This window comes from Condylura cristata, unplaced genomic scaffold (assembly GCF_000260355.1).
Source record: "Condylura cristata isolate star-nosed mole 26May11 unplaced genomic scaffold, ConCri1.0 scaffold00021, whole genome shotgun sequence".
Taxonomy (NCBI): Eukaryota; Metazoa; Chordata; class Mammalia; order Eulipotyphla; family Talpidae; genus Condylura; species Condylura cristata.
In genome coordinates, this window is record NW_004567122.1 from 37,125,867 (window position 1) to 37,138,027 (window position 12,161).

Here is a 12,161-nt window from a genome sequence, read left to right on the forward strand (position 1 = left end):
TGTACCTGCAATAAAAAGGCAAACCCCCTTTCTAACTGCTTCACCCCTAAACAAAGCTCAGTGCCCCCTCTGAAGGCAACCACTGGCTTTGCCTCCTAGACACGTGCACCCATGACCCAATCTCTACAGGGAAGATTTTGCGTGATTATGTGTGTCTCACATGTACAGTCATCCTATTACAGAGCTTGTCAGATAATGTTATTTGCTCACTGCCTCACTCTCAGCACTGGCCTTGCCGGTGAGAGGCAAGGATATCTCTGAACCAGCCTGTCACGTGACCGGCTGCTGGGCCCCCCACTCAGGAAGGACAGGAAGTCCGGTGGAGAAGAGAGCTTTAGTGAACACAACCTGGGAGGCGGAGGTGACGGCCCTGGGGGAAGTGGGCCCCATAAAGCTTCCTCTTTGCCCATGACAAAGGTAGCAAACATATGTTCTGATAGCTCGGCCATGTGCTTTTTCAACAGCTAGCAATATTTTCCTGTTTCTGGGTTAAGAATTGTTTACCTCCCTTCCTGGAACCTAAATAAAGTTCAAAACAATCTTCTAAGGAAAAAGCCCGTCTACCCCAGTCTTGCTTCCATTCACTTGAGAGACATGAGCCAGGACCCTGGTCTTCTGCTAACCACAGCTCCCGGGGGGACCCCACCCCCACCCCAAGGTGGCCGCCAAATGTGGGCATCATGCTGGTTGAGACATTTTATTTCTACTGTATCCTTTTTTCCTAGCCTCATATTTATGCAGAGAAAAAAGAGATTTCCTAGTGGGGTTTGAGATTTTTTAAGTGGCTCAGACTCAGTGGTCTCCCCTATAATTAATTCATCAGCACCAAGGTACTAGGCAAGGTGAAAAGGATCCTCACACAAACGGGGGTGCCATCACATGGATATGCAGCCCCTGGCCGGCTTCAGGGTGACTATGAGAACCCGAGAAGCACCTCTGCATGTTTTTCGTTGATGGCGGGCTGCAGGAAGTACTGGGTGTTTCGCAAAACTGAGTTCCGAAATGCTTGGTCGCAGACTGGGAAAAGTAACCTGCGCCTGGAGTAAAGGGATGAGCACTTCATCCAGATCCTCTCAAGCCTGTGGAGTAAAGAGGCTGGGTTAAATTCTTACTGCATGTGCCTGAGTGGAGTTAGTGACAGAGTTGGGAAGCAGCCAGAAGCTCACTGCCTTCTGTCTGCTCCCTGCCTCAGTCCTTTTCTGAAAAGAGCCTCCTTTGGCGGGAAGGACCACTCCCGGCAGTCCCCATAGCAATGGGGCTCCCCACACTTCCAAGCAGGGAAGTGCTGACAGACAGGAAGGAACTGCGGACAGACCCAGCCCAGCAGCCTGTACCGGAGAACAGGGGTAACGGCTCCTCACAGGAATCCGTTTAAGGGACTGTGACGACGACAGTCACGTACATCAGCGGCCACATAAAGTATATTACTGAATTTACTAACGGAATCACCAGTGAGATAGAGACCGTCATTATTTTCAGTTTCAGATGAAGAGTTGGAGGCGACAGGATGCTGAGGAAATTTCCAAAGTCACACAGCCGGGAAGTGAGGGGGCCCAGACTCCGAAGCCAGGGGGACCAAAGAGCCCGGTACAGGGAGATCCCTTCAGGATTGCTTTTGGCAAAGAACAACACAAGTTACCCTTCTAGAAGCCTGGAGGCTTCTAGAAAGCCTGGAGGAAAACCAAGCATTCACTCAATGGCTATTGACAGAGGGTAGTCAGTCACCCATCTAGGGAGGGGGAGGAGAATGGGGACAGTGGTCAAGTCCAGACACCATCTGCTCTTTGCTCTATGGGAGGAGAGGTAACACACGAACAACAAACCAGAGCAAAGGGGTTAATGGATTGGAAAGGGGACAGAGGAAAGTGATAAAAAGTGTAGGGGAATAAGATCACAGTCTGGAAGAACCCGCAAAGTCTTTTCTACTTGGTCCAGCAGCCCCTTTCTACACATGGGGAAGATCAAGCAGCCTGACCTACTCAAAACCAGATGATACCAAGCTGCTCAGAAGCAGGGTTGACAGTGGAAACCCCCAGTGACAGGTTTACTTCCCTATCACTGGCTAACCCTGGGTCCCCACAGCTAAGGGAGGGGAAACAAGCACTCAAGCAGTCTCTTGTTGACCTAAGGACCCCAGGGGTGCTACAGGTTCACACCCCAAGACCCAAAGGGAAGCCCAGGCAGGATGGGACCAGCTCATGAGCCTGAGTGTCCAGCAGGTGGCAGCAGCGAGCAGTCACTACTCTCCCCGTCCACCTAGCCTTTCGCACTCCCTCAGTCTAAGGGGCAAGAGGCTGAAATAGTGGGGCTGCTGGCCAGCAAACTGCCAACCCCACTTCTGCCCCTGGGGAATTCAGAAGGAAAACATTCTAGAGCTTACATCTCTTGATTTCAGAATTTACTATGAAGCAGCGGTGATCACAACAGTCATCACAGCAATGGTATTGTACCAGCATAAGGACTAATCATAATACAACCAAGAGTCCAGAGGTATGTCCATGTAGCTGTGGTCAGTGGCTATTCCACAAGGGTGCCCAAGCAATTCAGTGGGGGAAAGAACAGTATTTGAACAAAAGGTTCTGTGATGACTGCAAGACCACCATGCAAAAGAATGAGATTGAATCCTTACCTTCCACTAAATACACAAATTAACTCAAGCCAAATCAAAAATTTAAATGAAAGCTTTTAGAAAGCAAAGCTTTTAGAAAGAACCCAGGGGTACATCCTCATAGATTTGAAATCTTCAGGCATGGTTCCTTAGCAATGTGGCAGCCAATGCATATACAGCAGAGTGAGAAACATAAAACACTATCACAATGACTAACCTGTGCTCCAAAGACCACCATCACACAACGTGAAAAGAAGGGGGGGGGGACATATTTGCAGATCGCATATCTAATAAGGGATGTGCATTTAGAGCACACAAAGAATTTTTACACCCCAAAAATAAAAGGATAAAAAGGTCCGATTTTTTAAAATAGACAAATGACCAGAATAGACATTTCAGGATAGAGGATATCCAAATGGCCAGCAGCACTTGAAAAGATGCTCAGGGGCCCTCCCTGGTGGTGCAACAGGTTAAAGCACTGCATTATGAAGCTCCCTGAAGCCACTGCAGCATGAGTTTGATCCCCTGCCAGGGAGATGACCCACATGGCGCGGCAGATCCCTCCTGACTACCCGCTACTCCCCTCAGCAGTGTACTTTGTTGATCTGCCTGTTCTGCTCCCCACTGTCTCTGGTGAATCCTCTCCCTCCTTGCACCTCTGCCCTACATGCCAGTTCTTGTGTGCATAAATAAATCTTTTTTAAAAGAGTCGGGGAGGGGAGAATGATACACCTGTGTAGGGCCTGGAAGGAGCCTGCAGGACCAGAAATTGCTCCTAGTGGCCAATGAGTGGTAAAAACAGACCTGACTGTAGATCACCCTAGACTTTATAGACACTGCACACTCAGGCTGCACTAACTTTGGTATCTTTTCTCTGTAAGGAATGAACTCTGTAACTTTTTACTTTTGAATTTTTGTTAATTTCTGCCTTCTATGCAATAGTACTTAAAACACACAGCATGAACTATACAAAAATATCTTTTCTTTATATCTTTATTCTATAGTGATTCTTCCTATCTTATTTTTATTTTCTTCGTGAAAAATCAAGACACACACACATTAGACTGTCTACACAGGGCCAGGATCGCCATCACTGTCTTCCATCCACAGCTCCCCTGCTGGAGGGGATCCGGCAATGATATGAGGGAGCCGAGGTCCCTGCCTGGCAATTCTGTATCCTAATCAGCGGAGGACCTGAAGGCTCTTCAGTAGTCATCACAACTCTGTCCATGGTAGTTGCTTAATTTGGGTTTTGGGTGTTTTGCTTGTTTTGTTCCTTTTTTATCAAAGATTTGCTGGCAAGCAAGAAATACACCATGAACAGTCTACTCTTTTAATGAAGTATTTTGTTACCAGGGTCCATGTTTTTAAACTTTTTAAGGAGCTTGTTGAGATGTACATAAGCCTCCACCAAACTTTTCATGGGGATTTTCTGTTAGGCACTTCCTTTTTTTCTCCTATAGCTTTCTTTTCTCGTATCTCTTCTTTAGCTATGTGTCTCTGTTCCAGTGCTGACTCCTCACGACTCAGTTCCCTGGAAGCTGCTTCTACATGCCCGTCAGTGCCATCCTCATCCACATGAAGAGAGTTGCTTGCCATCTCAGCCACCGCCATGGCGCTCATCCTTAGCAAATCTTTGGACATCATGGATGAGACTCGTGAGTATCTTTTTCCAGATGTTAGCTATACTCTCCCTAGTGACATCACTCCAAGCCCCAGCAAAACTCTTTGGTGCAGTCAGAAATATCTTAATCCTTCTAGAATGACATCAGTGTCTTCCTCAGTTGCAGCCATATCTGGGCAAAGGACCTCCTCAGGTAGAACACCTGAAGGGTTGCTATAGCCTCTTGATCCATGGAGTGGGTGGACCACAGAGGTAGTGCTTGAAGGAAGACTGCCACTCTGGTGTCAGCTTGAGGGTCACCAATAAAAGAAGTATGTCCGGGCCCTCCCTGGTGACACAGTGGTTAAAGCACAGCACTGCAAGCTGGCCAGAGCTGCTTCAGTGCGAATTCGGTCCCCAGCCCTGGACGTGACCCACATGGCTCGGCAGACCTCTTCGGTCTCACTCTCTGCTCCCCTCAGCAGTGTACTCCATCCATCTGCCTTTTTTGCTCCCCACTCTGACTCTGGAGAATCCTCTTACCCCCACCCCAGCACCTCTGGTCTGTACCCCAGTTCTGTATGCATAAATGAATAAATCCTAAAAAAAAAAGGGAGGATGTCGGGGAGCACTGTGGACATCAGCAGGCCTTGCAATGTATGTCATTCTCCAAACAGTACTGAGGCTTTTCTGGCGCCGCAGTTCAGGGGTGCACCTTGGGAGCGTAGCTGAGCCATCTCTGGTTTCTTCTTGCGCCAGGAACTGGCAGTGCATGCTTCCTGATACTCTAGAAGGCCTTAGATTCTGCCTGGGCCAGATCACAAAAGGTTTTAATTTGTAGCTTGCAATAGTACCTCAAACAAGACAGTAACCCTGTTCTTAACATCCTTGAAACCTGTCACTGACTGGGCCTCCTGAGGACTGGCTGCCTTCAGGCCCTCATTTCCAAAGCAGATGAAAGATTTCCTCTGGCAAGTCATTTTCCTGCACATACCACTTACCTTGAGTTTTCAAAATGTTTTCAGCTGCTTTCTGTCAGCCCCTGTGGACGCCCACCCCACTCACTTTCCTATTATACAATGAAGGATTCTTGAATCATTCAAACCACCCAGAGCAGTCTTCGCTTTTAACTGCTCAAATGGGCATGCTCTGTCCTGACTGTCATGTGCTCAGAGGGCTAAGTCTCTGTGTCTAGTCTTCAGTGCAGGTCATTTGAAGTTTCTCTGTGTCTGCTGTGGGTCCTTCTCCAATTTCTATTAGTCTCATTGTTTTTGATGAAAAAGACCATTTAACATTGTTCATCACTTTCTTCTTGTTCTTCAAGGTCATCACTGTGATGCAATGAGACATACCTGGCTGGCAAGTAATAGCTATTAAAAGAATCAGTTTCTGGGCCCTCCTTGAAGGTGCAATGGGTTAGGATACAGCACTGCAAACTGGCTGCAGCTGCTTCAGTGTGAGTTCGATCCCCTGCCCTGGAGGTGACCCACGTGGCCCTAAACCTGAATGAAGACTGGGCTGAGAAGGTGGAGAAGAGGGGGAGTCTCAGGCTGCCACTTTCTGCCCTTCACTCTAGGATGTGGTGGGGATCATCAACTCTCATTTCTTGTAACCCAGCTCCTGACTCATTATCACACTGGTTCATAATGTAGACATCTTCCAAGCAAGAAGAGCTATCACTGGCAGGCAGTGCAGAATTGGGGGGAATGGCTGCTGAATAGGTCTGTTGGGGGGCATAGGAGATCCTGAACAAACTCCACAAATATGTTTTATGGACCCTGCTCCCACCTCAGAACACAGGTCCAAGACACCAAAGACTACAAATCCCATAATGTCAACCAAAGGGAGGATGCTGGGAACTCAGGGTGGAGTTAAGCAGCCAGGTTTGGTGTATAACTGGACATGTGGACCTTTGGGGTCCTTGGTGTTTCACCAGCTTTGAGCGTGGTAGTGGGGGCTTCCAGGTCACGGAACTGGTAGCGCGCATTCACCAATGTTTCTCCCTCTCTTTCTCCCTTAGCTATTCCTTTCTCCTTTCCCTTTTGTAAATAAACCCTTTATTAACCTTTTTGTGTGTGCCTGCAGTGGAGTCTTATTATAAGTCCCTTTTAAGGGCACGGTTGAGGGCCCAGCGTCAGGCCAACCCATTTCACATCAGGGTTGTCCTGTAATAGGTTCAATGGGAGTGAAAGCATCCCCCTCTCCCTCTCCTCCCCCCTCAAACAGCACCCTGGTCATAAAAGAAAGTAAAGCTCTTCTCTTATCCCTGTACTTTCCTTGAAACTCCAGTGTGCACATTGGTGGGGAGGTAGAAGAAGTCACCATACATATAAAGGTTCGAGAGACCATTAAATACGATTTCATTGCAGTTAGGTGCTCTCAGCAAAATGTCTATGGACAAGCGGCCTTGTTGAGAAACCATGAAGCAAGGTTGGCTCTAGTCAGAGGAAGCTGGTCCACTGTTAGGATCTGATTCCATGATTTACAACAAGTTCATTGTGAATCATTAAGAAAAGAATAGACTTGCTAATGAGTAGGAAGTAGGGTTGAAGGAATGTCAGGGGGCTGGATGGAAATGATCATCAACAATAGAAATCTTTATGCCCACCATGCTAGCTTCCACTCTTCACTAACACTAACTTCGCTACTGTGGAGTTGACATCGAACTAAAGAATTTTCAAACTAGAAGATCTTTTAAATATTCAGTCTAGAAACATAGGTACATAATGTCTAAAGCCCCGTGTAGACCTAAAAAGACTTTTATTTTTATTTCAGGATAATTTTTGAAAGAAAAATAATTAACTAAATAGTTAATTAACAAAGATCACTTATTGAGTTCTTATTTTACCCCAGGCACTGATCTAAGCAACTTAGGAATATTATTTAATCTTCACAAGTCCTAGGAGGCAGAGTATCATCGTCCCCTTTTTACAAGTGGAGAAATTGAGGTTCAGAGAGATGAAATACTTGTCAGTTCTACAGTGAGGCTGTTGTGAGCAGGTCAGAGTAGAGCTGCCCCATGGGGCAGGATGGAGGGCTGGTTAGAGCTGGGAGGTGTCAGTAACTATCCCCACCCCACCCCCCCAGCCCTCCACCCCATAGCTAAGAAAACCACTAATAAGAAATCCAGAAGATGTAGGCATGAATAAATAAATCTTAAAAAGGAAAACTTTTAAAACAAGGAAATCCAAGTTCGAGGCAGTATAAAATGAGGCAGAGATAAAAATTTTAATACATATTTCAAGAATGAAAATGCCAATCCCTAGAATCCAGAAATAGCTGCACAAGTTAGGTGAAATCAGAGGTCATGGGCACCCTGGGGGTTCTCAGCCAGAACACAGGTCCTCAGAGATCAGACTCTCCCTCCCTCTAAAGCCCTTCACTGTCCTCCCCACTCCTCTGTGCCTGCAGAGCTGACCTTGGGTTTATGTAAAATAGGGAGCTGGAAATTTGCTCCCTGCATGAAGCGTGAAGCCTGAGGCAGTGCCACTCCATCAAAAAAGAATTAGAAAACTTCCTTCCACCTACCAAGGACACTCTAAAGTAGCTATGTTTCCACCTGAGGCCTTGAGTGTAAAAATCAAACGCCAGCCCTACATCCTAATGACAGGATCTGAATTTCCCAGCCTGCTACAGGAATCCCCATTAGAAAGGCAGTAACAAGAGCTGGCCCTGGGTGTCAGGTCTTCTCTTCCAACCGAAACAAGTATAAAAGCTACTTCACATGGATACTTTCATAGTGTAGGGTACTTTGAGAACCATTCCCCCACTTTTTTTTTTAAAGTTGCTTACATTAGAACACAAATCACACCAAGCAAAATTAAGTATTGAGAGAGAAAGCCACTAGGTGCAACTGGTGATTAACATTGCAAGAAGAGGAAATAAAAGAACTGGAGATGAAAGAGAACTAGAATAAATACATGAAAGTGATTTAAAAGGTTCTGAAAATTAGCAACCATAGCAGTATGGAAAAAGAACCAAACACATGTGATAAATAACGAAACACAATTTCTAGAAAAGAAGACAAAGGCATTGTAATTAAGAGATCCATGTACTGAGTTGGCACACCAAAGGAAAGTATTAGTGAAGTAGAATACAGGACTGAGAACAAGCCAGAACAGAGAAAAGACATGGAAACAATGGAAGAATCAACCAGGCAATAGGGAGATAGACTGAGACTCCCAGTGTACCTCAAATGTAAGTTCTAGAAGGAAAGTCTGAAAACACTGCATCAGTACTCACAGAAAAATAACTGAAAATATTCCAGAATTGAAGACACAAAGTCTTCAGTTCAAAAAAGCACACCAATTTCTGAACAGGGTAAATAAAAATAATAACTTTTTAAACATGACTTCTAATTCTTTAAAGGTTTTAACTGTTCAAGTTTTTCTACCACTTCTTTTTGAGTTTAATTTCCTTTTCATCTAAATGTTGGATTAAATAGGATGAAAGAATTAAATAAATAAATATATAAGAACATAAATTAGTAAAATAATAAACAAAGACAATAGAAAGAAGGACGTAACAATTATGAATACTACAACTAATGAAAAAGGAGAGAAAGACACAATACAGGTTGTTAGCAAAGCCAAAAGTGGTTCTTTATAAAAACAGTGAACTAGACACACCTCTGGACAAATTGGTGGAAACTTTTATGTTAGTCATTGTTTTCCCTCTCACACCTTGAAGATATTATTTAACACCGAGCTAAATATATTCAAGACTGAAAACGAAACACATTTAAAACCTCCAATGAACAAATACTGAAGGATTTACGTTAGGAAAATAAGAATGGACAATTTTCTCTAGAAATACAGTCACACCTAGAAGTGTCATGTTAGATGAAGACAATCAATGAAGAAGAGAAAACCTTCTTAAAGCAATCAGAGAATCTGTGATACAGTTTCACATGACTGGTCTCGCAGATAAGCATTAACACATTTGTCTTTCCCCCTTTGACACATTGGTCTTCTTTACCGCTGGCCTGGTCTCTCAGATGACCATCAGCAAGTTTGTCTCTCAGATAACCATGAGCAAGTTTATCTTTCCCTGTTCCTTGCAATCTCTCTTCCCTTGTTTGACAGGTTTAAGTTCTTGGGTTTCAAGGAACGGGGAGTCAAACAGCAGATGCAGATAAAGCAAGCTGGAGCCCACTCTTCTCCTCTCCTTGCTGACCCCTGCTCCCTCTCCTTGGCAGACCCTTGCCCATCTTCCTCCTTTTGTTTAGCTTTGTATAAACAGCCCTGCACCCTGCTAAAGAGAAGGATGGTGGTCTTTCAGACTTGAATCTGCTGCCCTCCTCATTTGTTGACAAATTAAACCACTTTCCTTTTCCTCAAACTGTTTCCTTTTAATGGCTGAGGGAAACTACGACCTGAGGGAAACTGAGGTAACACTGTGGTACTACCTTGCACCTGGCACCAAGATCTTGTCCTGTGCTCTTAAAAACTAGTTTGCAGGGCCCCCCTGGTGGTGCAGCGTGTTAAAGCACAGCACCAAGAAGCTAAAGCCACTTCCATATGAGTTCGATTCCCACCTGCCCCAGAGGTGACCACATGGCGCAGCAGACCTCTCCTGACCCGCCCGCTGCTCCCCTCAGCAGTGTACTTTATCAAGGTGCCTGTTCTGCTCCCCACTCTGTCTCTGGTGAAGTCTCTTGCTGCCCCTAAGCCTCTAGCCTGTATCCCAGTTCTGTATGCACAAATAAATAAATCTTAAAAAAAAAAAAAAACTAGTTTGAAGGGTAGATCCCAAGGTCAATGCTCTTAACACAACTTAAAGACAAGCTAACCAAAAAGAAAACATAGCTACCCACGAAGAAATAACTATTTGACAACAAAATTCTAGTGAAAAACAGACACAGAAGAATGAGTTTCGAAGCAAAACAGCACTGGGTAACCATTTCTATAAACTTTAAAAATGCACAAATCCACAGTATATCTAGGAACATGTACATACTTCATAAGACTGTGAGGATGCCGACTGTCAGGATTTGGTGGGGGAGAGTCCCACCAAATCTCTGGGGCAGAAACTAGGGAAATACAATCCAGGAGAATTTTAAAAGAGACTTCAAGTGTAGCTGGAACCTTCTATTTGCTGTAGAAATGGAGGAAGGGAGCAGGAGAGAAAAAGATAAACACATAGGTATAACAAATATCTTTAAAAGTCAACATGAAAAAGCAAGATGTCACATTCAAAAAATAAATATCTTATCTACTTGATAAGAATAGTTTCTATGTTTTAAGAGCTCTTTTTCCAGCTGCTACACTGTGGAATTAGTTACTGATACTGGACTCTGCTTCCTTCCAAAACAAGCAGACTACTTTCCCACGCATTGACCAGAAGCTGACTCCTGAGTGATTCCTCTCTCTCTCCCGCCTGTGTGGTCAGTAAGTCCTTCTGGGGCTGACACACCAGCAAAGGAGGGACCCTTGTGAGGAGGATGGAGGCCAGAAAAAGTGAAGAGAGCTTCAGAAAGCTGATGCCAAATGAAACAGACTAAGAGTGCCATCTAGTGACCAGATCGGGCACAGCACACCAACAGCTCCCACACTGCAGGCAGGCCCGGGGTTTTCCTCAATGCTAAGGGTCAGGGGTGTCTGTAATCTAGACAGTTGTTTAGAGGAAGCAAAGAGCCTGGTCCCTCTTTGTTCTTTCACACCCGCCTCTATGTCACAGAGCACCCCAATGTGAATTGGGGTGCCTGTCTGTGAGTCCTCACCGGCGCCCTTAATATTCAATCGTACTGTGGACACACACAAAAAGGTTCAATAATGGATTTATTTACAAGGAGAAAGGTAAAGGAACAACCCAGAGAAAGAGAAATTCAAGTTAACTAGAATGTCCTACCAGTTCTGCTGACTTGGACTCCTCCAGCACACTGAAAACAGATGGAGAGCCAAAACGACCAGCCTTAAACCCCTTAAACCACCAGGCGGAGAGACCCCCCAGAGTCCACAAGTCTGGTTTTATCCCAACCTGGCTGCTCAGCTCCGCCCTCATGTCCCAGCGTGCTTCATCTTGGTCTTGATGGGATTTGTAGTTCAGTGTCTGGAGTGGGGGCAGAGTCAATGAGACCTGTGCCTGTTACACTACCATCATGTCAGCATGTGGCTCTCACACACACACGACTCATTTTGTAAAAAAGGATGCCCTGCAGGAACTCTACAGGTACAGGTTTCATGGGCCCCACCCCCACCCCATACTGGAACTACAAATCCCATCAACACCAAGGAGAAGCACGCTGGGACGTGGGGGCAGAGCTAAGCAGTGAGGTTGGGATAAAAACTGGACATGTGGGTTTTGGGGGGCTCTTGGCCTTGGGACTCATGGCTTGTTCTTGGCCTCATGCCTGGCAGCTTATCTCTTGGCTCTTCAGCAGTTTTCAGTGTGCTATTGGGGTTCCAAGTCAGCCAAACTGATAGGATGCACTAATTAACTTACCTCTTTCTCTTTCCCTGAGTGATTCATTTCCCTTTCCCTTGTAAATAAACCCATTACTGACCTTCTGTGTGTGTGACTGCAGTTGAAGCTTAAGCCCACAGGTGAGGACTCACAGTCAAGCTGCCCGATTGGGTTGCCTGAAACAATTTCCACATGACAGGCCAAACAGGCAAATACTAATATTTAACACATTAAATCGATGAGAGAATTGAGGCCTAGAAACATAAAGGAACATGTCCAGAATCACCAAGCTGAGTACTCATGTTTTTGCATACTTCAAAGTACCCTTCACCTCCTGCTCTGGAGCTGGAAACCATTGAGCTTGGCTGCTGTGAAAGGGGAGGCCTGAGGCCCTTCCTCTTGGGCCTGCTCTGCCTCCAGGGCCTGCTGCCCCAGGCCACCTCCCCATGGTTCCCTCCTTTTTCTCAAAGGCCCCTCCATCTCCTTTGCTAAGTCTTTTCTTCCTCTGCTCTGTCAGTGGAGGTACCCACCCCTCAAGCTTCTTCC